The following is a 27,786-nucleotide window of genomic DNA, read 5'->3' on the forward strand; positions in this document are numbered from 1 at the left end:
GACCCAGGAGGCACCAGTCGCTGAGCCGGGGAGGAGCGCAGGGGGGTCCCCTGTGCATTCTTCAGCGGACCTGGAAGTGGACTGAAAGTGCTTCTGGTCCACTTCCAGGTCTGCTGATGAGAGCAATGGGGAGCCCCCCGTGCTCCTGTGGGATGCTCCATGTGCCCCATCATCGCAGCATTTACGTGCCACCTGCCACCTAGAGGTATGTAGAAAAAACATTTAAATCTGTCTCTATGGCTGAATTGCCAAATCTTTTTGAATCTCGCCAAATTGATTCAGAGGGTTCCAATTCAATTCAGAGAGATTAAAGGGTTCTCTGATTTGATTTGGATTTGGAGATTCGGCCACTGAACCGGGTCAAATCTCCACCAAATCGAATCAGGGACCAAAGGTTCGCAAAGCCCTACTAATCAATGTGGTGTGGAACACCATGTCTGAGGTCAAACCCCATTGAAACCAGGGCTCTTGAGGATGCTGTGTGGGCTGATCTTTTAAAATGGCCCTTGGTTAGACAGGAGCTTCAGGGTACAGTGCTAGTGGAGTCACAGGGCTTCTGCCTGTCTTTCCACTCTGGTGCTGAGGACTCCAGCTAACATGTATAGCACCAGCACCTCCTGCCTCAACCCAGAAAGTGGGGCCAGAGTGCAGGACTTAAGCCAAGGTTGTGTGTGTTAATTAAAAATACACACACGTTATGGCATTGGCTCTAGGGTCTGGTGCAGTGCCATGCAGAGGTATCTGAGCTCAGGATAGAGATGTGAGCTCAGTGCTCCATCCCATGCTTCCTAGGGTGAAGTATCATGTTAAGTAGCATGTTCCCTAGCTAAGTAGGGATCATCTCTTCATGGCACTCAATTATGCTGCATAGGCCTACCTGAAAGCAGGGTTGTCTAACTGGTGGCCTGTGGGCTGCATGTAGTCTGTGAGGGGTTAGTGTGGGGCCGCCAGGATCCTACTGGAAGCTGTTCCCCTCATTGCTCCAGCTGCTGCTTCAGCAGGGATCTCCAGGCTCCTCCTCCTCCTTTCTCTCTGCAGGGGCTGGGCAGGGCAAGCAGCACAGAGCCATGGTGGGGAGTCTGCGAGGGGGAGTGGGGGGGTGGGGGGAGAGAGGGGTGTCTGGGCACCTGTGTGTACAAGGCAGCTGGGGATGGGGTGAAGTTGGGGTTTGCCCAAGCTGTGCTGGGGTTGCTTGCAGCTGGGGGAGAAGGGGTGGGGGGGAAAAAAGGCCATGGCCCTTATGGTATGTACTGTCTACTGGTGCGGCCCAGACTCCTAGGAAATCAGACAGCCCTGCCATAAAGCATACCACTGTCATTACAAAGATGCCATACGATCACAGGGCTCCATTTCTAAAGTCTACTGTTTTTAACAGCCCTGTTTTTAACAGCCCTGCACATAGTACATGCTACTCAAGCTGTCTGCTTCTGAGAACTGAAAAGCTGAGCTGACTCTGACAGGATTAAAATCCATTGATGTATAGAGACACCAGGTATTTCCAACCCATGGAAGAGACAGCTAAACAATCCTTAGTCACTGGGCTCTGAAAACACAACAGCCTCCTCAGGGTTAAATAAGTGGAATAAGGAGACATCGACTCCTCTTCAGCTCTGAAGGTCTTAAAACCTTCAATCCTTGAGACCATTGTGAAGTTCAGCCTATGTCTGCTCAATGAGGCTGTAAAGCTGGCATGACTCCAGCCACAGATGCTCTTTAAAGATGAACAAGTGGTTTGGAAAGTTTTATTTTCTTTCCTTTAAGAGCAGCACCTTCAGCCTAGGCTGTGCAGAGCCAGCATCAGAGCTGTGCTGCAGCCTTGGAGCAGCTTAGGCCAAACATTACTAGTTTTAAGCAACACTGGAAGGTCTTTTATTGAGTTCAGTAGGCTTCAGCTCAGGGCTAACAGGGTCATATGCCTCCATGATTACTATAAGACATGAATGGGAACTCATAAAGGATAGAAGATGATGCCTCTCTTCAAACTGTTCCCTATTTTCTCTTCTTCCTGGTCATGTGACATGAAAGCAGTAATTTAGTTTAGCTTTTCAGGCCTTTGGGCTTGTGGATTTGTTTGCAGCAGTCCACACTGACAGCTGGAGCTTTAGGCAGTAGACTATGTTTAGAGTAAGCAACTGATCCCGCTTATGGCTAGGGACAGACATTCAAAAAGCCCAAGCCTGAGTCGATTCAATCTTTACAGGTTACAGATACCTGCAGGGATTGAGCCAATTTGCAAGTGGATAGACATTCATTTTTGATTCAGGAAATGGAGGTACATGCCTGCAGTGCCTCAGGCTAGAATCCAGGGGATGCTAGAGCAAGTCCTCCCTTTCCTTGCAAGGTGCAGAGCTCAAGGGGAGTGGTGGCAGTGGAGATGTGGCAGCGGTGAGTGGGGAGCTACCACAGGTGGCCGAAGTGTTGGTGGTAGGGCAGTGGGGTGGGGATGGCGAGCACCGACCAGTGGTTGGCGATCACCCATAGATGCCGCCAGCAGCCTCAGCAGTGCTTTTTGCAGGGGGTGCACCGCCAAGCTCAGGGGGTGCACGTGCAGCTGTGTGCACCCCCTATGCATCATCAGTGCCACCTAGGCAAGAGAGGGGTGGGGCCAGCCCTGCTCCCTGGTGCAGACAGTCCGGCCCAGCCTAGCCAGCCCAGGGCTGAGAAGCATGCTGGGATGCTGGGGGACTCTGGTTCAAGTTAAACCAGAAAGGGGTCTGGGACAGAAGTTCCATAAACTGGTTTGACCCAAATCAGTTAAGTCTGATACTACATTCAACCAGGTTTTTCTTAAACCACTTTTGGCCATTTTGAAACTAGTTTATGTGCACTGAATTTATGTTTTGTTAGATCACTTAAATCAGTTTCTGATCACTTAACCCAGTTTGTGTGTAACTTCTGTCCCTAGCCCCTGTGTTTAAAAGAGAACACAAAGTTAATCTGTGCAGGTGGAGCTTTAGAAACATGGCAGTTTTGTTGCTTTGAGCTTTTGCTTAGCTAACACCTAGGGATAGCTGTAGAAGAGGCTGAGAGAGGCCTCTGCTGCCAGTCACATATCTTAGAGCTAAGGTCTGAGAAATAAAAATGAAGTGCAAATATGCACTTTCATGCTCCTAGTATGAAAACAGGCTATGAGAATGCATCCCTCAATGACATTCCAGCTGTCTGTCTTTCCTTCTTATGGTCATTAAATGGATTTTTTCAGACTCATCTGTTAATGAAAAATATAAGTGATGAAGGACATAAATACACTAACTGAAAAATATGAGTGTACTTTTCCTATCAGTTTGGGGCTTGAAATCTATTGAATTGGCAGGTGTTAAGGAGTTATGGAAACTCTCTATTGTTCCTTGAATTCAAAAGAAATATATTGAGAATGATGAAGAAAAAAATGAATTAAAATAGAAAATATGAGCAGCAGAGCTAAAAGAATGTCTATTCCCTTGTTTAATACCTAGCTATATGAGCATGCACAATTTCATGCAAATCAGACTTCATTTGTGTTGTATTTTGCTTCCCTAGTTAAAAATGAGATAGATGAAAATGAGGATTTTTTTCAACACCCCATACATAGTATATTCATTTTGGGAAGTGGTGAGAAATAGAGTGAATATGAATCTGGACAATGACATCCCCAGTGATCCAAAAATATTTGCACTTGGTGACCTGAATGGTCCCTTGAATATAAATGAACCACAGAAGAAATTTTCTATTAAGAGCAAATGCAATCACTAAAAGGATGATACTGCTGAAATGGAAATGTGCAAGGGGATTAAAGCTTGCAGAATGGTACACAGGGTTAAATGAACTGACAAATGTGGAGAAAATCACCTTGAGTTTAAGTAAACAAAGAGGTTTCTTTTAGGAAATATAGTCATTATTTTTAGAGAGTTATGATTGAACCATCATACCGTATGTAATAAGTTACTGCTATAATCTAGAATAGATCAAACTTGTTTATATATTAAAGCTGTGATACATAGTCATAGCTATCAAAAAACTCAAGTATTTGAAACAAAATCAAGAATATTTGGAAGACAAAAAGGATTTTTTTGGTCCTGTTTGTAACTTTCTCTGTTAATAGGGGACTTATAAAGAAAATATTTAGTACAGCTTAAGAGCACTTTGTGCTCCATTTGGTATTTGTCTTCTCAAGTTTACAGGGCTCTGTATAAAGATGGGGAAATATGACTGACCCCATTTTATTGATGAGGAAGCTGAAGTGACTTGGCTAATGTCATAGAGCATCTGTGGCATAGAAATGAATTGAATCCATTCTTCCATATTCTTAGTTCCGTGCTCTCACCAATACACCATGCTCCCTCATTGTGATACAGCAGAATATGAAATAGGAACAATTCACTCTGATAAAGTTTCAGTGCTTGTTGTTATGGCAACACCTTCTATCCCATTAGGTTAAGTTGTGCTCTCCCAGTGGTGGTTGCCATTGCTGTGTGTTGAAGGCTGCATCAGAAATTTCATTCTAATGCCCTCATTTTTACTGCTGCCTTTGGAGTTGAATTTTTCCATGCTTGGTTTCAAAGAAATCCTGTTCATTTTAGTCATACAGATAGCCCCACAGATATCTGCAACAGGAAGTGAAAGATCAAATCCTTGTGTTGCAACTCACTGGGACAGGGACAGTTCCCGCCCCTCCTGCACAGTACTTGGACACTGCTGGCTCCTGATATAGAATACAAATATTAGTTGTTCTCTAATGGGCTATTACTTGCATCTGGTAGGACATAAATCATATGAGATGGTGTCTGGCACATAGGCCTAATATATATCTTTTCAAGCAGTTCTTGAAATCTTACAAGCAACCTACAGTCTCTGGCCTTATTGCAGTCATGAGTGATATACCTCTTAGCTGACCATTCTGGGCACTAGCACATCCAGTAGAAGTTACTGTGAATAAGGCACCTCACTCTCTTGAGATTAAAAAATAAAGGCACTAACTTGAAATAAATTCCATCTCTCTCTATCCCATGCCACGGTATGTCCGCACGTCTAGAGCTTTGGAGATGTGTGTAAAATAACTGTCTGTGACAGGGCAATTATCATCCCAGCTGGTAAAAAAGATAAACTGGAATTTAATAAACAGCCTAATGAAAAGAACCATCATGGCTTTGAATACTGACAGCCCAAAGCTGTGAATCTAAAAATATCCTTGCTTGGCTATAGCCTAACCCCTGGTGGTGTCTAGATACACCAGACCTCCTCCCTGTTTGACTAGAAAGTTTCCTGATGTCTCAAAGTCTGGTTCTGGGAGCATCCAGAGCTGCCCAAATCTGAATAGCTCTGTGTATGTTTAAGCCTGATCAGGATCCAGAACCTAAGCAGAAGAATGCCCATCCCTGCTGAGGCGCCTGATCTGGGAGAGGACTTACTTGGAAGCAAAAGAGTTGGGTGCGGGTGCTCATTTCCAGTCCCTGCTCTCTGAACTTGATTTTTCATTTTACACTTAAAAGTCATTGTATAAAATGCATTAGCAGTCATGGAAGCACTGACTGGAACCCAGGACTCCCCCTTCCCAGATGAATGCCTGAGCCCATAGGTTACTAAGAGGTGCTCCATCTTGTACATCTGCTTGTCTGGACCGAATGCAATGATTCTCAGCCAGAGTGCTGTGGACCCTGGGGTGCCTTGAGAGCCTTTCAAGGTTGCTGTGCAAAGTTAGCACTACAATTCGCAAGATAAACTCAGAAATTTCAAACAGGAATTCATAGTATTAAAAACATCTTGACCTTGTGTGGTCTTTTTGAGTTCTCTGCAACAGATGCTCTATTATTTTGTTGTAGTAAAAAAAATGAGTGAAACCTAAGAGCTGGAATTTTCTGAGGGGGGTCTTGAACCAAATGAGAGGTACCTGTGCCTGAAAAGGTTGAGAATCACTGGCCTAACACATCTTGTATTCTTTTTTCACAGTGGCTCACCTTCAAGAGGAGAGGGGTACAGGGTGTCAGCAGCCCAAAGTAGCTTCGGCCTGGTGAGTAAGGCACCCTCTTGGCAGTGGAGAGAAGTGGGTTTGAATGCCCTCAGGCTGAGGAGGCATTAAGCTTGTGTCTCCTACTTTGTGGATGACTGCTCTGAGCACTAGGCTATTTTGTAAAAAGTGTGTATTGGCACCAGTAGACCGAATCCTCTCGTGATGTATTCTTTCAAAAATCCTGGTTTTAGGTGCCTACCCTCTGCTGCATTTCCTGTTGGCTAGCTGCCTGCTCACCATGCAGACTGTTGGATTGGCATTCTGAGGTGCCTGTCCTTCCCTGTGCACTGAATACGGAGCCTAAATACCTAACACAGGGTTTATATTCCATGCTGCGGGTCAGGTGCTGGAGAACTTTGGCATTGTAAACTCTCACTTGTATTTGCTGCAACCCTGTGTTGGTTCAAAACCAAACTGTCTGCTCCGAGAGACAAGTATTTCCTATTTAACTATATGAACGCCTTGGACCAAATTAAGAGGTGGGTGTAATGTACACGGATGCGTAATGTACATGGATGCAATATACCATTAATTTCTGGAGTTTCTCAAACTCTGAGATCACTGAGATCACTGTTTAATTACTGTTTTTTTCATTTTAAATTTAAAAAGTTGTTTAATATTAAAAAAATACAAATGGATTTTAATATTCTTCTCCTCCTTCTCTCACACGTTTCATTCCCTGTCAATAATGAAGATCTTTCAGCAGTTTGCTCAGTAAGAAAATGATTCTACACTATTTCCTACAGAGATTTCTGGTGTAGTGGGCTGGCTGTAAAGAAGCAGTAATTCCTTTACATTCTGTAACCATGCCATTTTCTCTATCAGCATGGAGCATTTGACTCATGTGCCCTAGAAAATAACTCCTCACTCCCACTATGTGCACATGCATTGAGCTGAGATCTAAACCTGACCTGCAGTTCTGAGATGCAAACTCATGATCAAAACTGCTGGATGCAGAAGGTCAGTGATTTGGTTTCTTGAGGCTCAGGGGTGAACAAGGCCACTATTTATGGGATACTGTAGTGAATTCAAAGAAGTGATGATGCTTTTTAATGTCTAGTGAAGCTAAAAAAATGCAGCCCAAAATAACAATAATAGAAAACCTTTGTTATAAGGCCCACTCCTGCCTCCATTAAAGTTAATAGGAGTCTTACCACTGACAGCAAGGGGAGCAGGATCAGCTTGTTAACTTTGGTATGTTTTTAGGAGAGAAAATGAATATTTTGTTTATAAACATTAAGTTGCCTCTGGTTTCCAGTTCTGGGATGGATATGTAGTGAGTGATCTCCTGGCTGGAATAAGTTGTTTTTTTTTTAAAAAAAGGAAAAAGTTTGTTTTGAATTGCATCCTTTTCTTTTTCTTTTCAGAATGGGCCCAAACAGCAACATTGTGACTGGTTTCAGAATTTCAAAGTTCCCAAAGCTTTTGTGGATTTTGTGGTAGATATTGGGGTAACTGGGACTTAAAACCAGAGCTGTAGTCTCACAAGCTGCTGAGTTATGTTCAGTGTCATAGTTTTAAACTCCTAAGGTCCCCTCTACACATGCAGGTAAAGACATTGTGGGATCTAATGTGCAATCCACACAATCTTTCCTCTTGCCATGCCACGTCTGCAAGGCAGGAGGCATGGTTGTAGGACTGCATATTAGATCCCATTGCTCCTTACTGCTGGTGTATGGGAAGCCTGTTCCTGGGCTCCCCCTGCACCAGCAAGAAGCAGGTGGCTCCTGCAGCTGGGAACCCCCACTGATGACAGGGCTCATAGCCACTGGGGTCCCTCATCCTGGGGCTGGGAGATCATAGCAGTGCCCTGCAGCTGCTGGGATCCAGTGCCCACAGTTGTCAGGCGCTGCTTGGGCCAAGAGTCCACTCAGATGGCAGGTGCTGCTGCAATCTCCTAGCCCCAAGGCTGCAGGGGGTGCCCTGTGGCTGAGAGATCGCAGCAGCTGTGATCTCTCAGCTCTGGGGGTGTATTGTGTGCCACGGTGGCTGGGAGATCACAGCAGCTGAGGTAATTACATATAGATATAATGTGTAGGGGCCTAAAACATTTACAATCCAGAAATGGGTAGGTGGATAGTTTTGACTGAGGCCCACCTCTAATGCTGGTTTTCTTCAAAAAGCTTCCAATTCATTATTATTATTTTATTTATTTTTTAATGAATAAGTGGTATTTGCATAGGTGCCAAATGATAACTGTCTGCCTGACTATTCAAAAAATGCATCTACCAGTCAGAAACCTCTTCAGAATTTGGCTCGAAGTTGGTATATTTTTGTGTTATAAAGGTCTCCCTTATGGAGTGTTTATACTTTGTTCTTTGAAATTCTAGAAGGCATTGGGAAGATGCTGCCGGACAATTAACGGTATACTCGGAATGGAAATCCTACTTACATTTGTTCTTCATAGAGGGATTCTGATCAGTATACAGGATTTTAAAAACACCATCACAGAAATGTAGCTTCCAAGCCCATTTCTGACAGTGTCTCACTTAAGTATAGCAGCACTCTTGGTTGTGGCGAACTCCTGTCATCCAAACTCCTCCATCCTGTGACTTGCTGTCTTGTACATCTGCTGATAAACTGGCCGACAGATCCTGCTAAATATTAAGGCGTGCATCTCAAAATGCTCCAGAGTTTTAGAATGTGGCAGTCCCACTGACTTTTTTGGTAGACTCTGCGCTAGACCCTGTATATTACTTTGGGGAAAAAAAGACTCTTAAAGGTTTGATTCCAGGTTCAGGTACCTGCCTAAGACCTGTGTCAGTTCAGCATTGACAAAATGGAGCAAAATATTTATAACTAATAATTCATTTTATGTGTTTTTCCCTGGCTTTCAATATCCAGATACTTTGATTTTATTCATTATGTAAAATAGCTTGATTATTTTACCAAATATGTTTAGTTGATGGATTTTTTACAAGCTCTTTGGAGATTCCCAGAGAAGATGAATGTGATTACATGAGTGAGTCAAGAAAACATTCAACCTATAGTTGATTTTTCACATTTGTCATCTAATTAGGTGTTTTTAGGATTGATGTAAAAAAGGATTAGTCAGTTGATCATCTAGATGAGCTACCTCTGATTTCTCAAAATGAGTTTGTTTTATCAAGAGTAGCAACAAGTCTTATCAGATAGACTTGTAGTTACCCTGCATTGCTACTCTTGATGAAACAAACTTGTTTTGAGGATATTAGGAAACATAGGAACAAAGTGTGACTGTGAATAGTGTGTATTAGCCAGCAGAGCTGATCTGCTCTCTGCTCTCCTTGGCTGTTTTGCAGGTATTCTATTCAGGCACCAAACACATTATTTACTTATTTATTCAGTTCTTAGTAATGCTGTGCTAACATGTGCTCAGGGTTCAAAGCCCCACTGTGTATGCACAGCAAAATAACAGTCCCTGCCCAAAAAGTTTCTGTGCATATCAAGTTATCTGCTGAAAGCTGTTTCCCTTTCTATAAACAGAGTCCAGATCCACCACACTTGGATCTTTCAAACAGGCCATTCCTCAGACCCCAGTGGACTTCTCCCAGAATGGATTCTTGTTTCTTCTGCCCTGTTCCTCCCCCTGAAAGAAGCAGACGGCTGCCTTGGACTTGCTGCTAACCGGAGGACCTTCGTCCACGGATTTTGTCAGCCCTTCCCTGTTCTTAGCACATTTCTGCAAACATTTTTTAAAAAAATCCCAAACTTCACCCAGTACCCCCATCTGCTGTGAATCGTTTTCAGGGAATTTGAATACTGTGCTCAAAAGCCTCTATCTTGTGCTAACACCTCCCACTAAAGCCCTTCTACGCTGATAAAATATCTGTAACCGAAAGGAAAATGGAGTCAGTTCCCTGTTCCACTTTGTTCAGATTCATTCTTATATATTTTCATTACGCATTTTCATGTCCATATACCACATCTTGCTTTCTCCCCTAGTTACTCAGCTTTGTTGATATTGCTGTTTGCTGATCGAGTAGTTATTTTCTTTGCCCCCATGATATTATGCTCTCAACACACCCAGGACCGATGCCCCCGACAAGGCAGAGCCATTATAGAACGACTTGGCCTGCTGCCTACGTCTATCCTGGGAGCCCTAGGAGGGCTATCACACTTTCTGCTGCATAGTCTCCTCTTTCCTGGAGATCTAACACAATTCTGCAAGTCGTCACTTGGAGCCATATTTTTCTTTGCCCTGGAATATTTTTATTTATTTTTAGTAAATGTTTGTCAGTATTTCTAACATTTTGCCTCCAGCAACGTGGCCTGGACAAAAGCCACACAGCAGTCTGACAACCTGTTAGGCAAGTCTCCCATCAATTAGGCTGCAGCTGTCATTGTATCTATTCTCAGCCTCCTTGTTACATGTTTGCGAATAACATAGGCTGCAGCTTAGCGGTTCTTGTTTTTCTCTCTTCCATATCCAGTCAAGAACATTTTGTCTCCAGAGCTCCTCCTGTCTCATTTATTCTTCTTGCTTCCTAATCAACACAGCTTTTATTCTCCTAAGTAGATACGCTTATCAAGGCTACTCATCTGTTCCTTTTATAAATCCATCTTTTTTTTAACCACATGCAACAACAAATACAAAGCTAGATCTTGATATTTTACACTTCATTTCCTGCCATTCCAATACTTTCTCTAATACACATAGACTGGCTCATAGCTGTTTAGATCCACCATATTGAAATTATATCATCCATGAAAGCTCTCCTTAGAGGCTGTCTTGCTTCTCTTGGTGTTTGGACTCCCAAGGTTTTTGTATATTGCATTAGCAGGTTCATTGCAGCTAGAAAGAGAATCAATGACAATGTGCTACCTGCTAGAATTCCCTTTTTAACCCTCTTCCATTTGCAGTTTCCTGTTCTCTTGAAAACCTCATGAAAATTGCTTTATAATAGATTTTCTTCTTTTTTTTTGCCAGCTGCTCCACTCTGCTTGGTGGTACTTGATGCTAATATTTCATCCGCTAATCTACAGAGTACAGCCCTGTTTGTATTAGCTAAATTGAACAACCACACTCGTGCATTTCATTTTCTTGTTTTGCTTCACATATGAAATGGGAAGTCAGGATGGGTATGTTCCAGCAAGATAGAAGATTCCAGAACATCTTTGATTTGGCCTGATTGAAAGATATATTTCTGTATTATCCCATTATCTCTTTCACTGGCCCTGCTCAGCCACTGCACAAAAATGTAGAAAACATTTCTGTTTCCTCTGGCTCCACAGATCCTAACAATGGGTCTGCAGCCAGCTTGCAGCTTTGGAGGCAGCACCAGACCAGTCCATCATGCACAGATTGGAGCAGTTAAGTTGAGATCAGCCCAAGTCCTGTAGGTTAAAGTCCCTGCATTTGGATGTTGGGCAGTTCAGCAGTTCAGATGTCTTTGAGGAGTTTGGAGTATATGTCCTAGAACTGGTTTCAGGCTCACCATGGAGTGTGCAGTTAAGATCACTCTAAGCTGTAGTAGGCAACCATTGACCTTGTGGATCATGGTTTATGCCTAAGAGCTCTAGTCAGTAGGGTTGTGCAAAGCTTCAGTCCCTGATTCAATTTGGCTGAGATTTGGCCCAATTTGGTGGCTGAATCTCTGAATCTGAATCGAATCAGAGGACCCTTTAATTTCTCTGAATTGAATTGGAACCATCTGAATTGATTTGGAGAGATTCAGAAAGATTCGGCGATTTGGACATAGACACAGCTTTAAGTGTTTTTTCTACATACCTCTAAGTAGCAGGGGCTCATTATCACTGTGATGCTGGGGTGCATGGAGTGTCCCACAGAAGCATAGAGGGCTCCCCAGCGTGCTCAACAGCAGACATGGAAGTGGACCAGAAGCACTTCCAGTCCACTTCTGGGTTTGCTGCCAAGCACATGGTTGGCCCCCCCTTGTGGGGCTCTTGTGGGATGCTCCATCCACCCCAGCATCACAGCAATCACAAGCCGCGCCTGCTACCTCAAGATGTAGAAAAAACTTTTAAAGCTGTGTCTATGTCCGAATTGCTGATTCTCTCCTTGTATGGAGTTCTGTGACCATCACACCAAGACCTTTGACGTGTGCACCTAGGCAAGAGTAACGGGGAGTGGAGGCTGCCTAAGACCTACCACCCTCCCTTTAGACCATTGAGACAGAATCCAAAGGCCAGATCAAGTCCAGATGTTCAGTGCCTTGATGGTTGTAGCTTCTGCCAGAGAGCAACAGATAAAAACTGCTGCTGGCTGCTTAATGTTTCAGCAAGGGTGCATTTCTGTCAGGGTGATGTCTGTTGACCTTTCTCCAAAATGGAATACCTACAAGGCAATGGGGGCTACAGTTCTGAGGTGCCCTATGCTCATCTTACTCTGGAGGTTGCAACATTGTGGTACAGATTTCCCTTGATTTATGCAGTAGATGTGTTCCCAGGAAATGGCGCATAAATTGAATTTGCATAAAGCAAACCCAGTTTACAATGAAACAGATAGGGATGAGTTCCCATGGTGGTGAGGGAGGGAGGGAGTGAGGCTGGAGCTAGGGAAGGGGTGGGGAAAGGGGCACAGCGCAGCCCAGTGGCTGCAAGCAGGCAGCATCTGCCACTCCCGGGGCTGCAGCAGGGGTGGCACTGGGCTCTTCACGGTGCTTGGGGTGGGTGGCAGTCCCACTCACCCCACTTCTCCCCACTCACCCCATTGCTCCACTTCTCCCCATTCACCTCAGCCCTTGCTGCAGCCCCGGGAGCGGCTGACCCCAGCGGCCTGTAGCCGCTGGGCTGTACCATGCCCTGAACCCCCCAGTGCAGCACAGTCCAGTGGCTGCAAGCAGGCAATGTCTGCCACTCTCAGGGCTGCAGCAGGGGCAGGCAGCAGCCTGCAGCAGGACTAGAGCAGGTTGGGGCTGGTGGCGGCACCAGGCTCTTGCTGGTACTTGGTGGCAGTGCTGGGAGGGCAGGTTGTGGGGGGGCTACAGTGAATTTTGGGGTGGCAGCAGCCCCCCTCCCATTGCTGTGGCCTACCCCAAGTGCCAGGAAGAGCCTGGTGCTGCTGCCGGCCCCAACCTGCTCTTGTCCCGCTGCAGGCTGCTGCTCGCTCCTGCTGCAGCCCTGTGAGTGGCGGACACCGCCTGCTTACAGCTGCTGGGCTACACTGTGCCAGGGGTTTTGGGGCACGGTGCCCCAGGGGAAGCAGAGCCCCGGGGGGCTGGGGCATGGCGCAGCCCACTGGCTGCAAGCCACTGGCCACTCCCAGAGTAGCTGCAGCAGTGGCTGTGGTGAGTGGGGCCCCGGCCCCACGGCCCTTTCTCCCCTCCCCTCCCCTCCCCTCCCCTCACAAACTCATAGACTTACCTGCTTGGGGTAGGGAGGAGCACGCCTATGCCGATCACATAACAGTGAATTTACTTCACATATAACAAATTTCAGGTATAAAAAGGGTCATCGCATAAGAGTGAATTCACATAATAAATTGAACCCGCATAAATCAAGGGAAACCTGTATTTTATAGGAGCACCCCATCACGAGTAGTCCCACCACGTTGCCATCGGGCCCTCCCATCAGATGCAGTTTATGGTCATACCTAGGGCCAAGAACTCTAATGTGTAAAAACTGACTAAATGCTGGGCTGGGGCTCACATGGATTGGGAGTAAGCAGAAGGGGTTTGTTTCTTAGCAGTGGTTCCAGGCTCTGAAGGAGGCAGTATGCAATGTGCCCTGTGTGTGTTTGGGCCATGTTGCATGTTACATGCTGCATGTGTTAAATGCACTTCAATCGCAAGTGACCATTCAAGCAGTAAGGCACATGTTACATGTGCTTGTGTTGTAGTTCCAACTTTTTGTGTGAGGAGTATCTCCAGATCATATTAAATAATACTTATTCAACTACCATCAGACTGCTTCTACCAGTCATGGCATCTGCCAGGGACCCCTATGCTGTAGTAAGCCTCTAGGTGGGACAAACAATGCCACATGTCAGGAGAAAGGATCATGGATCTTTCACTTGAAAGTTTTTGTCACATCAGGCTGAAAGCCAGGTGCCTGCAGCCCTGGAGGATCCTAGGTCTAGGACCTACAATCAGTTGATTGTGGGTCCCAGCCCTGGCAGCACACCAGAGCTGGTTCAAAACACTAGTGTAGTGTGAGGGCTGGGACTAGCAATCAGTGAGCTGTGTATGTTAGGGATTTCAGTAAGCATTACTACGTGACTGCTCAGAACAGGTTCTAACTTTAATACCACACTGATTGAAACACATTGTGTCCCATGTGACAAGTACCTCTATCACTTTTGAAAATGCTACTTTGGCTCCCAAGTTAGTTCAAGTGTTTTTACAAAGGCTGAAAATTCTGTTTAAGGCACATAGTGCTGATCTACATGGCAGATCTCCGGAAGATTTAGGTTTGACATACTGAAGGTTTTTTTCAGATAGCTATTGAATGACAACAACATTTAACTTGGAAATAATACCCCAAACCTTCCAGCTCAGCTGTGGAGCTTTCAACTATTTTGATATCATAAACACTGTTAGAACAAGCTGCCATCATGCAGACAATGCTTAGCTGGCAAGGCATGTAGTTTATGCAGTATTTATGTTACCTCAGTAAACAAAGACAAGTAAAACACTGTACTTGTTAACATCAATTCAAAAGAAAGAAATGCTTGTTACAGCATTTGCTATAATCCCGTTAGCAGTGCTGAAGTTGTCTCTGTGTTTCACCGTTATTCTAAGATCATTTTACAAGACTTTTTAAATGTTTAATAGCATGTAACTCTGACTTTGTTAGTGAGGACACTGCATGCAATGTTGTTTCAGTTTTTTTATAAGGAACATTTGTATGTCAGTGGCTGCTCATGGATTTTGGTGAGAGTGGGTTTTACATTTATGATATAAGAAACAACACTACATACGTAAGAGTGCCTTAGCTGGGTTTCTTTGGGGCTTTTCTCCATCAACTAGGATCTAAAACAATGTTCAGGTTAGCTGGGATAATCGCTGAAATAAATTAATGTTTATAGATGCTGTGTGCAACTGCGCTGAAGGCATCGGTTACATCAGGGTGATTTTGGTCCATGTTTGTTTATGACCAGCAATGCTGTTGATAAAAAGTGCACTTTGAAATCTTTCATTGACATCAAAATCTGAGGCTTTGGATTGTGGGTATCTGTTAGAAAAAGCGAGACTGGGGAGGGGTTGTGATGTGACATCACTGGGAAGATGGCTGCCTGAAGTTAGACCTCCATGGATGAGATGATACAATCCACAAACGTTATTGGTCCCTGATGCCCTTAACTCTCCAAAACCATTTGCCCCATTTGGGAGATGTGCACCCATGGTAAGGGGACCAATTTGAAAAGCTGCTTCCCCAGAAGAAACTTTCTGCAAGATCCTCATTCAAGCAGCTCCCAGTATCTGCAGAATCAAAGATGGCTGCTGCAAGAGGAAAGAGAACAGACAGAGCAGAGAAGGACATTTGACCAGAGAGGACTTTGATGAGTTAGTCTTAGAAACCAGAACTTTAAAATCCCTTATGGAGGCACAGCTTGATAAAATCAAAGCAGAGATAAAAAGAAATTGAGGGCAGGGTCACAGACCTGCAGATAAAGGTGGAAGGAAACCCCCAATCAGCACTAAATCTTCAAAATAAGATTAAGATGATTGGAAAAAGGAGCGTGTAGAGGAAGCTGAGATTATAGAAAATCATGAGAGAAGAAATAACTTAAGAGTCATAGAATCATAGAGAAGTAGGGCTGGAAGAGACTATGAGAGGTCATCTAGTCCAACCCCCTGCCTGTGGCAAGATCATCCCTATTCAAACCATCCTATACAAACTTATAACTCTTTGTACAACTACCATTAACCCTGACACAAGTGTTGCAGGGCACTAAGGTGTGCCTGCTCCTTTAAGGGCAGAACCTGCCTAGAGAGAGGGCCGTAGCAGTCAAGCAGGAACCCCCCAGGTGCAGGTTGCTGTGGTGGCAGGCCTAAGGAGGGAATTAGCCTGCACCTGCAGCTGGTCAGCTGACCGGAAGAGGCAGGGCCCTGGGCACATAAACCCCAGGGCTGGAACCGGAGAGGCAGTTCCCTGCCAGCAGCCAAAGGGGAAGGAGCCTCCAGGGAGGAATTGCCCAGAGATGCTGCAGCTGCCAGATATGCTGCACTTAGGGCTAATGGGGCTCCAGAAAGTCACCAGGTACCCTTGCCTACAAGGCACTTAGCATCAGGGAAGAAATTTGACTCTTTTAAAGGGATAAAGCACACCCTGAACTTTTTGTGTTACATTATAGCCTAGGGGTTCATATTTCTGGTTGCTGTTTTATAATACTGGTGGATTGGGCTGAGGTTATTGGGGAAGGAGGAGGCCTCATTGGGGGCCCATGATAGTGTGGGGACCCCAGTGCCAGTGTGGGTGCCATATCGCTGGGTGCCCACTCACCCCCGAATGACCAGAGGCCAAGCTAAACTAAGGCCTTGAAGGGACAACATGTGAATGCCATCTGCAAGGCTTGGGGCATGGTAAAGGGGTAGTTTGGAGCCATGCATTTAGCTCATAAGGCTAAGGGTGTCCTGAGAAGCATCCATTTTGGAGCGGGACCCAAAAGGGATCCAAGAACCCATGGGGTTCAGTGGGGTCCATCAGGACCGTGCCCAAAATACAAACTTGAGGGTGGCCTTCCTATTTATTATAGTACAACAAGACGTGGCAGGAGAGAGAGGGTGTCCGTTGGGCAGGATTGGCATGGTCAAGGAGCCCTAGGGGTATCACAGTCATCCCTGGGGTCCCCATTCCATGACGACAAGACATAACACCCTCACCTGCCACAGGTAAGGTAGGATAACCAAGGGAACCAGCACCCTGTTTCCTAAAAGGATGTTAATACACATTCGCCATGCCCCCCACTACAGATGAAGGCAAAAACCGCAGAGACTATATCAGTCTGACTAGGGGTTAAAATTCCTTCTTGACCCCAAATATAACAACCAGACTGACTCTGAGAGGACCCTCCTGCCAGGAACTTCCAGCTTTAAGTCCCAGTAAGAGCATTGTCACACCCCAGGCAATATCCCCAGTCTTGGCTGCAGCCAATACCTAGTGCCTCTGAGGATGGCTTAAAAACACCCTCCCACATGTAGCAAAAAAAAAAAGTGGGTTGGGGGGAGGTAACAAGCAAAGCCCAGAAGCATGGGAAATACCCATTGCAGCACATAGACATAGCTATGCCTAGACTATCCCTAGCCAGTGGCTGTCCAGATTTTTTTTTTTTAACTCTCCATCATTGGAGGTGTTACATAACTTTTCTCAGCAGTCTGTTCCACTGCCTCATTGTTTTAACAGTGAAGAAGGTTTTCCTCATATCCAGTCTGAACCTTAAGAATACGAGGACTCCCAGAAGGTAGAGAAGGGAACTCCAGCAGCATATGTAAAGCAAGTATTGCACTCCTTCCTACAGCTGAAAACAAAGGCAGCAGTCTTTGTAGACAGAACACAGAGAGCTCCCTCTGCTCCCCTCAGTTTGAACAAACCATGAGATGGATGCTACAGTTGCTCTGTTTTGAACAAATGGAGCAGATTCTGAAGAAGGTGAGAGAGATTTCTGATCCTGCTCTGGGAGGATATAAAATAAAAGTGTTGCAAGCCTTGTCACAGGCAAAAGTAAGGAGAGGGAAGAAACAGAGTGAAATTCCAGCATTTCTCAGAGAAGCTAATGTAAAATACATATGGGGTTTTCCTTTTAAACTTCTCTTTACACATCAAGAACAGTAGGAGAAAAAAGGTCCTAAAGTCATTGAGAAACAACTTAATGGAAAATATCCTGGAATTTCAGCCTCAGACTGACATAGGCAGTGAGAAGCAGCTGAATGTACTACTGTAATACTGTAATTGTTTTCCAACTATTTAAATTGGTCTAATAAAAGATATCAGGTTCACTCAAAAAACCTTGTCTGCCTACGTCCTTAGACCAACATGGCTACAACCTACACCCCTACTGTAATACTGAACGGCAAACTGTTAAGCCCTGGGGAGGAAGATACTGAAGTACCAGGACAAAAAGCCTGGAAGAAGTCACAAAACTAGTCATATTCAAGAAAGTTTGAGTGGGACTGAGTAATAGTATGGAAGGGGGAATATTACTGGGGGATATTACCAGGGAGTGGAGGGGAGAAGATAAAACTGCAGTGTCAAGAACTGAAATAATTAGAAAAATGGGGCTCTAGGCAGGAAGACAACTGGGGTTAAGTGATCCCAGCTAGGTGACTGCCCAGTCTCCTCTTGACTGCACCAGTTCTGGAGGGAGTTTATTCCACAGTCTGGACACCCTGACTGTGAAGGAGTTTTCCCTGGTAGTAAGCCTGAAGCGGCCTTCCAGGAGTTTTTATCCATTGGTCCTGGTCTTCCCCAGGGATGCCCTAGTGAACAGTTGTTCACTGAGCTCCTAATGCACTTCTCTGATATAACGGTAAGCCACTATCAAGTCCCCTCTCAACCTTCTCTTCTTTAGGCTAGAGGCCCAGGTCCCTCAGCCTTTTCTGGTATGGCTTGCCTTGCAAGTCCCCGATCGTACAGGTGGCTCTTTTCTGGATCCTCTCAAGTTTTTCCACATCCTTGCTGAAATGCGGTGCCCAGAACTGGACCAGCGAGCTTTTCACTCCTCCATCCAAATCTTTGATAATGATGTTGAAAAACACTGGTCCAAACACAGACCCCTGAGGGACACCACTGGCCACTTCACACCAGGACGACACAGATCTGTTCATGAGAACTCTCTAGGTCCTACCCTGGAGCCAATTTCCCACCCACTGAACTGTCTAGCAGCTGAGCCCACAATCTTCCAGTTTTCTCACAAGGATCTTGTGGGATACTAGATCAAAAGCTTTTTGGAAGTCTAGGTATATAATGTCTACCTTGTCTCCCATATCCAGGTGGCGAGAGACCTGGGCATAAAAGGAGATGAGATTGGTAAGACAAGACCTACCCACAACAAATGTCATTCAGAATCTTACCTTCCGTGAGCGTATTGCACATAGATTCTTTAATGAGCTTTTCCAGGATTTTCCCTGGCATAGAGGTTAGGCTGATTGGCCTATAGTTGCCTGGGGCCCTCCCTCTTCCCCTTCTTGAAGATGGGCACAATGTTGGCCCTCTTCCAATCCTCAGGGATCTCCCCTGTGCTCCACAAATTCTGAAAGAGCTTTGCCAGGGGTTCTGCAGGGACCTCTGCCAACTCCTTCAGCACTCTCGGATGGAATTCATCCAGTCCCGCTGACTTATGTCTAGCGTTTCTAGTTGGTATTGCACCTGTTCAGCATCTGCAGTGTTGGGGGCGGCTGTCATTCCCGGCATGCCCCCTATGAGCCTTATCTCGCTTGACTTTCCCCTTAGTCTGGTGAAATACTGAAGCAGTGGGCATTCAGGAGTTCAGTTTTTTCCTGAATGTCGGTTACCAGCTGCCCCGAGGCGATAAGCAGGGGCCCCACACTTCCATTTGTTTTCCTTCCGTGGCCTACGTACCTAAAGAAAGACTTCTTATTGTCCTTGACTCCCGTGACTAACCTAAACTCAGTCACTGCATTGGCCTTCCTGATCATTTCCCTACAAGTGCGGGCCACTATTCTATAGTTCTCCTCGAGGACTGTCCCTAGCTTCCACTGTGTGTACTCCTCTTTTTTCTTTTTTAAGAGGACTGCAATGTCCCTATTAAGCCAGGAGGGCTTGCCAGCCCTTCTGCTACCTTTCCTCTTCATGGGAATAGTATTCTTTTGTGCTTCAAGGAACATATCCTTGGGGAACAACCACTCTCCATGCACCCCATTTGCCTTCCATCCCTGGTCCCGCATTGCCTCCCCTACTGAGCCTGTTGAAGTCAGCATTTTTGAAGCCCAGTACTTCAATCCTGCTGGTTGATTTGTCAACCTTGCAGCAGACAGTGAACCTGATAATTTCATGGTTGCTGTTGCCCAGGTTACCCTCAATATTCAAGCCACACACCTGATCATCTCCCTTGGCCAAGACCAAGTCTAGGAAAGCATTATCTCTGGTTGGCCCTTGCACTTCCTGGTTCAGGAAGAGCTTCTCGATCACAGTCGGGAAACTGTGTGAATGACCTGACCTAGCCAAGTGTTCCTCCTTATCTATGTCTGGGTAATTGAAGTCACCCATGACAACCAATTCCCTTGCATGCATGGCCTCTACTAGTTCTCGAGAGAACTCCAAATCCAGCTCCTGTCCTTGGTTCGGTAACCTGTAGTAAATGCCTACAGTTAGGTTTCTCTCACCTCATCCCATCCCCATCCCCCCACCATAGCTTGACCCAGAGGGTTTCAAGCTGCTTATCTGTCAGCCTCCAGAGGTGTACTGCTTTCTCACATAGAGAGCTACCCCTCTGCCTTTTCTCCCTACTCTGTCCCTTCTGTGCAGGGTGTAGCCCCCTCTGGCTACACTCCAATCATGCAAGGAGTTGCACCAGGTCTGAGATTGAAAGGAATATAGAATCCCTCCATAGCTGAGTAGCAAAGTCCTTCCTGGGAGGTTCCTGAGTCCCACCCAAGGAGAGTCATGGCACTATATTATAGTTTGTTACTGGAGGGAGCTGTCCAGAGCCATATTTCAGACCTCCCTGCAGACTCTTCCCATGTTACATTATATTTATACCTCTGCAAGGTCCCTTCCAGCCCCTTAACAATCTATGAATCTATGAGGGTTAGTGTGAATATTTGCATTTTAGACGAGGGGTAACGGGTGCATAAATAAGGATAATTTCAGGATCCAAAAGGGAGGGAAATTGGACTAGGAAATGAGGGGGAGTGTGGGCTTCAGTAAATAAAGTTAATTTTAGGGTGAGAATGTATCAGAGAATACACAGGAATATCAACAGTATCGCAGATAGATTGAGACAGACCAAACATAATCTAGATATGCTTTACTTTTTATATATATTATAAAGAGGTGAAGGCACTTTTAGCTAATACCTGTTCATCAGCCAGTAAACCAGTCTCTAGCTAGACTGTTTAATGTTAACATATATAAGCAGTATACTGATAGTACAGATGATAACTTATAAGAATTGTTGTATACCTCTTCCTTTATAATTGTACAGTAACTTGAACCTCATGCAGTCCTTGTGTATTACTCCAGTGTTGGAGTTTTGTTCCTATATTTGTCTGAAAAGAAAAAAGAAAGTGTGGGATTCTTTAACAGAATGCTTTCTAAGAAGCTCAAGATACTTGTAACCTGTAATGGTTACTAAGAAGGTATTTGGAGATAACTTATACAAAAGAGAAGGTTAACTTACTATACAGTGTTGGGGAGCACAGCTAGCAGGCAGAACCCAGAATTAACAGTTGAACTCTGCATTCCCTGCTTAGCTTTGCTACTCACTTGCTTTGTGACCTGGTATGGATCACTTAACTTTTCCATAATTTTGTTATCTCACCAGATAAGTATTTACCAACCTTCTGGGGGTGTTGGGAAGTTGAATCAATCTCTGAGATCCTCTGAGGAAAGGAACTATAGAAATCTATGATGATGTACCTTAAAACATACATTTATGCTTCACGGCTGCACTTCATGTTATGCAGTGTGCTATTTACTCAGAACAAGTTAATTTCATACATAAAAAGTTACTGGTTAAATGTAACATAAGGTCTTCTGAAATCACGCATTTGTATGTATTTGTACAGTGCCCTGGGTAAAGATGCCCTAATCTTGATTGGGTCCTATAGGCATTGCTGTAGTTCAAATAATGTAAATCTGTTAATCTGTTTCACATGTGCTCTATTAAATAGCTCACAAGCAGCTCATATAACAAATAGGCACCTGTATATACCTAGATATACTGTTTAGTCAGAAAAGCTATGCAGAAGACAAGACTGAACAGAACAGCTCTGCATAAAACCAGGCATCTGTATAAGGGAAGAAAAATATCACCAAAAGCTGCAAGATTATTAGTATTATTATACATAAAGAGTAGCCAAGGAATCTGTTACAAGAGTAACAGACACATTATTCAAGTGTCTTAAAAGACAAACCATCAGCAGCAGTGGAGAGAGAAAAGGCTTCTAAAGGAACAGAGTAGCATTTCAAACATTAAATTGTAAGGGGACTGAAGCTGTAAGAAATATGTTGGATTTTCTGTATTATTTATTATTTGAGATTGCATTTCCCCCAAATACCTACATTCTGTATTGTTCATGTGAAACTCAAATGTCCATCAAATACTTCAAGGCTTTTCAAGGATTAGAGGGGCAGTGTCTGGCCAGCCCTTGGGTGAAGTGAGATGGGATGGGCCTCAGGAAGTCTGCTTACCCATACAGCCATAGTGGATTGAAGAGGAGTTTTGATGGCTGAGCAATGTAGAGAAACTTAGTATAGGAATATGGGAGAATTCAGTGAGGGACACTGTTTTAATGAGGCTCAAGAAGGTCAGACCCAAAGTTGATTATTGTTTTTATTTGTATCATAGTTAAACTTAGAAGCGCCAGGCATTGTGCTGAGTGCTGTACGAACACAGAACAAGCCACAAGCCCTGCCCTGAAAAAAAGGTAAGACTTTGTATGTCTGTATCTGATGTAGCTGTATCACTAGAGTCTACTAGCAAACCTTTCAAGCAAACACTTGGCTGGGATGACTTCTGCAAGATTGATCTTGTCTTGAGCATGGGGTTGGACTAGAAGACCTCCTGAGATCCTTTCCAGCTCTCATATTCTGTGATTCTAAGTGTAGACAGCTTACACCAGCAAAAAAGTTCTTTGCTAGTGTAATTCGTATCAGTTTCCTGAGGAGAACAAGCTCTAGTTACTTGTATAAGCTGTGTCTACATTCAGATTTTTGCTGCCAGGACTGCCAGCAATAAATCATACTTGTAAATGACATGGCTATGCTGTCAAAGCATTTATGTATAGACAAGACAAGTAGTACAGCACAGTAAATCAGCAGTATGTGCAGGTGGAAGTGGGAAGTTCATGTTTTAGAGAAATGCTGACAGAAATGAGACTTCCAAAAACTTCCGCCCTGCAACACTGCACAAATGGCCCATTCCTGGTGGCCAAAGAGGGTCAGGTCAAGCAGATCAGTACAGCTGTTCCTGTTCCACACAAGGAGTTAACACATTATGAGGACACTTGTAGAATTTATTATAACATGGAGGAAGATTGGGATGAGGAAATAGGGTTTAGGGCTCTATTTCTGCCTCTCCTGAGCAGAGATTCTAGTCGAAAATGTTCCAGTTGCCCAAGAAGGGTTTGAGACAATTAGAAGGAGTAAGTCTCTTGGAATGTATGGTAGGGCTATCTCAATCTTTCTACATAATCTTTGCTGTGAGACAGGTTTTCCACCTACAACACTGGGGTAATGAGACCTCCCAGTCGTACTGATTTGTTGTGAGATTTGATTTGGTCATGTTTCTAAGAGATCTGAGAGCCTATAATGAAAGGTGATGTTGAAACCCAACATAGTAATGTAGTATGTTATATTGTAAAAAAGAGCAGTCTGCAGAGTTGTTTTAATTGTTTCCAAATGTAAAAGTTTAAACATTTAAAATGTATTTAACCAGGTAACCCATAGCCCATTGGTATCAATTACTTGTTAAGAGCTGAAACTGACATTTAGTAAGTATGTTAATTGATAATCCTACTAACCTACTACAGGTATCTTCTTAAGTGCCAATTATCTGCCTCAACATTCCTGACAATTTGAGTTTGTTAGTAAGAATCTAATTAAACTAGTTTATTGCTGATGGAATTACATGGAGTAGATTTCTCTCTCCCATACTTATTAGACCTCAATAAGTGATCCTTAGCAGTCTGTTGCTATTCAATTAACAAGTAATAACTTCCTTAATGAACCTAATTGAAATGCTTGAGTTAGGCACCTAAAAGCAAGTGCTTTACTTTCGAGTACTTTTTAGTGTGCTAGTCTTGTTTACTTAACAAGAGCAGAATGAGGATAAGCCACTGAGGAAAAGACTGATACCATGGTGAGAGCTCTGTCTTGGTAAATCCCTGCCAAACCTGATCGGAAATCGTTTGTCTGGTGATTTCTATTCTATTTGAATATATGTGGAATAAAGCAGGGTATTTGTCTCTGAGGATTTAAAGTCATGGAGGAGATTCTACAGCATGAAATTCTGCTTCCAGGGCATTAGCTCTGCCTCTTGCAGTGGATGTAAAAACACTTGGTGCTCCATTGGGAACTGTATAGTTAAATCTCTGTGCAGTGCTGTGGATCTTTTAATGTTCACTTATTGATACAGTTTGAGTCCCTTCAATAGTCACTCCTGCTTTGTGGTTCTGCATATTTGGCTTAAGTAACTGATAGAAATGTGATGGCAGATGTGTTTAATGATTTAAACTCACCATTGCAATTATAGAAAAAAATGCACATAACCAGGCGTTTTTATAGTGTTTCATGTAAATTTTCTGGATTTAACATACTAGTGTCTTACTGAGATTTGCATTAAATCACCATAACTTCAATCTCAGCCCACAAGAATAGCCTCAGACTTTATATATAGACTGAAATCTGTCTTGAGTGACCACTCATGAGACCAATGCAAATTGGTTGTTTATCTGAGTAGCTTTCTAATCAGTTTAGAAAAGAACTGTATGCAATATGTTTGAAGATATTTTGGCATGGTCCTTAGATCAGAAGGTTCCATAATAAGGACAGTCTCTTGCATAGGTTTTATAATACATAAAACAAGAGACATTTTGGGTGGGAAGAGTGAGTAATGGTTTAGAAACTGTTTTGGGGATCAGAACTAAACCCTGCTTTGTCCTGCAGATGGCATTTGCAGGTGATTGGTCTGTGGGGGCAGATCCCAGTAGGTACTTGAGGGGGAGGGAATTAGCAATTTATTCTATTGGGAAAAATGACTGTATTGGTCGTGTTCTCTCATAATTTTTAGTTGATGGATTTAATGCCACAATAACATATTTGTTACCAACATATTAATGAGTCCTTTCTACTCATTACATCAAAGGTATCTAATGAACCCTTTGCAGCCATACTGATTATTGGGGCAAAACATACCTACTTCTTGAGAAAGATTAAGACGTTACACATGTCAAATATTTTGGCTTTAGTGAACTTCAGTTTATATTCCAAGGTTAAAAAATTGTGTAAAATTAATGGCACAAATTTACAAAATTAAGAAAAAAACAAACCCAAACAAATCAGAATTCAGGCTGTTCTTCTTAGTGCTAATGCTGGCATCATCCCTGGATTTGGGGAAAAAAGCTGAACAGACTTATTTGCAGATTTGCTGTTTGTTTGCAGAACAAAACAAACCACAATAACAAAACACGTCCCAAAACAAAGTGCAATTGTGAACAGTGAAAACTTCAAAGAAAAATGCAGGACTCGGTGGTTCAAAACCATCCTTTATTGCTTTGGATGGGCTCCTATAACATTTTTAGGATAGGGAAGGCTCAATTCAGTCCTCTTCCTATATGTTAATTGGTGTGGTGCAGTTACTTCAAATTGATTTAGAGATTGTATGATCAAGCCAAGGATAAATGGGCCCGTTTATCTTGTTGAATGGATGCATTTTCAAGACATAGATGCCTAACCTGCATTAAGTTACATTGCCTTTCCAAATGTTGTTACAACAGCTAGGTACAGTGTGTACCTGTCCATTCCAGCACATTTTCCTGCAGTGCCTCAGTCCTGTTTTGGAGAGTCTACTTCTAAGGGATGAGAAGGGGATGAAGGGTAAAAAGACCAAGTAACAATTCAGGGTCCAGCATTTATTGATGGGTGGCACAGTGCCACCATAGTACCTGCTTTCATTGGTGGATAAGTTATATTGCACTGACAATGGAGCATTTGCTCTGGGGTAGATTTCATAGATTTCATAGACATTAGGGCTGGAAGGAATCTCAGAAGATCATCGAGTCCAGCCCCCTGCCCGAAGGGCAGGAAGTCAGCTGGGGTCATAGGATCCCAGCAAAATAAACATCCAATTTACTGTTGAAGGTGTTCAATGTAGGTGCTTGAACCACCTCTGATGGCAGGCTATTCCAGACCTGGGGGCTCAGACAGTAAAGAAATTCTTCCTTATGTCCAGCCTGAAACGGTCTTGCAGTAGTTTATAACCGTTTGACCTCGTCATCCCTTGGAGTGCTCTGGTGAACAAACGTTCCCCCAGATACTGATGGTCACCGCTGATAAACTTATAGGTGGCATCAGATCACCCCTGAGCCTGCGCTTTTCCAGGCTTAAGAGCTCTATAGCTCTCAGCCTGTCATTGTAAGGTCTGTTTTCCTGACTGCTGATCATGCACCTGGCTCTTTTCTGGACTCTCTCAAACTTCTCCACATCCTTTTTGAATTGTGGGGCCCAAAAGTGGATGCAGTACTCCAGCTGCAGCCTCACCAAAGTCGAGTACAATGGGAGAATGACGTCCCAGGATTTGCTTGAGAAGCATCTATGGATGCAAGTCAGCCTTTTGGTCGCTTTACTAGCTGCAGCATCACATTGCAGGCTCGTGTTCATCTTGTGATCAATGACGACCCCCCAAGTCTCTTTCTTCTGTAGTGCTAGCCAGTGTAGCACTGCTGAGCCTAAAAGGATGCAGCAGGTTTTTCCTCCCAAGGTGGAGAACCTTGCGTTTTTCTGTGTTAAACACCATCAGGTTCTCATCTGCCCATTTGTTGAGCCTGTCCAGGTCAGCCTAGATCGCCCTCCTGTCTTCAGGTGTGGATGCTTTGCCCCAAAGCTTGGTGTCATCGGCGAACTTGGCCAGTCCACTTCTGACTCCAATGTCCACATCATTAATGAAGATGTTGAACAATATGGGTCCAAGGACAGAGCCTTGGGGGTCCCCACTGGTCACAGGGCACCATGATGATTGACTTCTGTCAACCACCACCCTCTAGAGATAATGCACACATCCACACCTTTGGTAACTTGTTTGTATAGCCAGACCTATAGAAAAAGCCAAGCGGAGGAGCAGGCATGGTGGGTCTGGACTTTGTTTCTTGTTGTTCCTTTGTTGGTCAGTGAAGTGAAACCCCAGGAGAAGGGTTAGTTTTGAACCTAGACTGGATCTAGGTTAGTTTAGAGCAGGCAGGAAAGTCTACATCAAATCTAGTAATATGCTCAGAGGTGGATTAAGGTGTACTGGGGCCCTGGACAGACACAAAATTGGAGACCCCCTTCCCCCATGGGAGCTGGGTTGCAGGGGGGAGAAAGGGGCTCCTTCCCATCTTAGAACTAGTGGGGAAGGCTGGGTGGACTTTGCTGGGCTGGGGGGGTACATGCCCGCCTCTTCTCCCTGCTCTCTGCCCCTGCTACAGCCAAACGTACACACAGAAACAGGTACACACACTGTACTCTCACTCGCTGCACGTGGACACAGATACAAACTCACTCTCCCTGACATGAACAGACACTGACGGATGGACAGACAGACACTTTCCCCTCACAGGACCCCCCCTCTCCCCCACTTTCGATCACACAGAGGCAGCCCTTCCTCACCCTGCCCCTGCCATGAGCTCAGTCTAGCTCACTGCCCAGCCCCTTTACACTTACATGCAGGGAGCTGCTGCCCAGCTGTCCCGTGCAGCCACATGGATGCAAACAGCAGGGCTTTGCTGGACCAGGCTGGGAGCACCATGCCATGCTGTGTCTCTGCAGGTGGGCAGTGGCACTGGGAGGGGTGGCTGCAGAGGCGCTAGGATGAACTTTGGGGGACTCTAGCCCCCAATGCCCTCCCAGTGCTGCTGCCTGCAAAGGCATGGTGTGATGAGGCGCTCCTGGCCTGGTCCTGCCCCAACTGCACCCCCTACCCCCCGCCAGGTGGGGCATGGCTCTTCTGGCCCAGCTCGGTCCCCTTGCCCCCAGGGAGCAAA

At 44.6% G+C, this 27,786-nt stretch overlaps 1 long non-coding RNA gene across 5 annotated transcripts in view; it reads left to right on the top strand.

The window, feature by feature from the left end:
• The window catches only part of LOC132243984 (uncharacterized), a 207,940-nt gene that overhangs the window by 172,617 nt on the left and 7,537 nt on the right, over positions 1–27,786 (top strand). For 4 of the 5 annotated variants that reach the window (XR_009455585.1, XR_009455582.1, XR_009455581.1 and 1 more), the window contains 2 exons: positions 5,926–5,986; positions 22,398–22,476. This is a non-coding gene — a long non-coding RNA (uncharacterized LOC132243984). Of the gene's footprint in view, positions 1–5,925; positions 5,987–6,177; positions 6,466–22,397; positions 22,477–27,786 lie in introns of all 5 variants that reach the window. The other variant, XR_009455584.1, reaches the window with a different exon arrangement.

Source organism: Alligator mississippiensis, chromosome 11 (assembly GCF_030867095.1).
Source record: "Alligator mississippiensis isolate rAllMis1 chromosome 11, rAllMis1, whole genome shotgun sequence".
In the NCBI taxonomy this organism is placed as follows: domain Eukaryota; kingdom Metazoa; phylum Chordata; order Crocodylia; family Alligatoridae; genus Alligator; species Alligator mississippiensis.